The following is a 1,989-nucleotide window of genomic DNA, read 5'->3' as shown; positions in this document are numbered from 1 at the left end:
TTGAAGAGAGACAGCACGATAAAGAGAAAGACAGAATAAATTTTACCTGCTCTGATACTGAAGATGAAGTTACACAATCGATGTTACTTTAGTATCATTCAGATATTAATATTTTGAATTAGTATTTAGTTTTATATGTTCCATTTTAATTTAAATTTTAGATACATTTAAGTTTTAATTGGTAATATTGGTGTGTATTTTACATTTATCCAAAGCGACTTACAAATGAGGACAAAGGAAGCAATCACAATCAACAAGAGAGCAATGATACACAAGTGTTATAACACGTCTCAGTTATCTAAACGCAGCACACGAAGCAAGGTTTTTTTATTATATAATAAATAAAAACAAAACTGATATAATAGAAAAAGAATAGAGCAAGATAGTGTTAGAGGCCTTTTTATATACGTCTGTATGGGTTTTTATTATTTTTTTGGTTTTGGTTTTGTTTTTTAAATAAATTTGCTTTGGATAAGATTTGCTGAAATAAAATGTTTATATTTTTATTTATTTAAATTTTTGATTTTAGTTAACTATAATATTGTGAGCAGTGTTGGGGAAAGTTACTTTTAAAAGTAATGCATTACAATATTGCAACTAAAACTATTAAAATGTTTTTGCCAATTAAAATAAAGCTAAAATAAAATTAAATAAAAATTGTCACACTTTTTCAAAGTACAAATGCTGCCTTTATGCACTAAAATTAACTGGAAATAAATAAAAATTTAAAATAAACTAAAAGTAAATTAAACATTACTATTAATATTTTTTTAAATGACAAAAGAACATAAGAAAATTACTAGAAATTTAACTGAAAATATAAAAATAAAATCTAATTTAAAACATTAATAAAAACTATAATAACACTGACACAAACCAGGGTTATTAGTTAACTGAAAATTAAATATAACTAATTTTAAAAATACTTAAATATATATATTTTTAAAAATACAAAAAAATATAAAATTAAAGCTAATTCAAATATAATAGTATATAAATAATACTAAATTAACACTGACCCAAACCAGTATTATTAGTTAACTAAAATTAAATCTGAAATAAAATATCATGAAAAATACTTGCACGTATATAAAAAGAAATCTACTAAAAATATAAAGATAAAAGCCAAATTAAAATAACAATAAAAATTATCATAATGTCTAAAAACACACACACACACAATTACAAAAAAAAAAAATTTAGCCAGCACCTGACCAATTGGTCCTAGCACTTACCTATTCTTTTTTATTCTATTCTATTCTATTCTATTCGGTCTAATTTATTTAAAAAAATAAAAAAAACACTTTGCTATATGTACTGTGCTAGACTAACCGAGACTTGTCACTTGTATACTGTTTGTATAAAAAAACTTAATATTTTTATAGTGTAAATATAAATATGTTAAATATTTTTGAATTATTTAAATTATACAACATTTTATAAAATACATTTATTTAGATTTTTACAAAAAATCTAAATGTGAATAAAATGTATAATATTATCTCAGTGACAATACACTGACACACACACAAACACAAACACTCACACACACGCACACACACACTCACACTCACACACACGCTCACACACACTCACACTCACACTCACACTCACACACTCACACACACACACGCTCACACACACTCACACTCACACTCACACACTCTCACACACGCACACTCACACACACACACTCACACTCACACTCACACACACGCTCACACACACTCACACTCACACTCACACACACGCTCACACTCACACTCACTCACACGCACACGCACACTCACACTCACACTCACACACTCTCACACACGCACACTCACACGCACACTCACTCACACGCACACGCTCACGCTCACGCTCACACACTCTCACACACGCACACTCACACTCACACGCACACGCACACGCACACGCTCACACTCACACTCACACACTCTCACACACGCACACTCACACACACACACACACACACACTCACACTCT

This window comes from Sinocyclocheilus grahami, unplaced genomic scaffold (assembly GCF_001515645.1).
Source record: "Sinocyclocheilus grahami isolate Dianchi unplaced genomic scaffold, SAMN03320097.WGS_v1.1 scaffold245.1, whole genome shotgun sequence".
In the NCBI taxonomy this organism is placed as follows: Eukaryota; Metazoa; Chordata; class Actinopteri; order Cypriniformes; family Cyprinidae; genus Sinocyclocheilus; species Sinocyclocheilus grahami.
The sequence above is the reverse complement of the archived record's forward strand: the minus strand, read 5'-3'. Positions refer to the sequence as shown.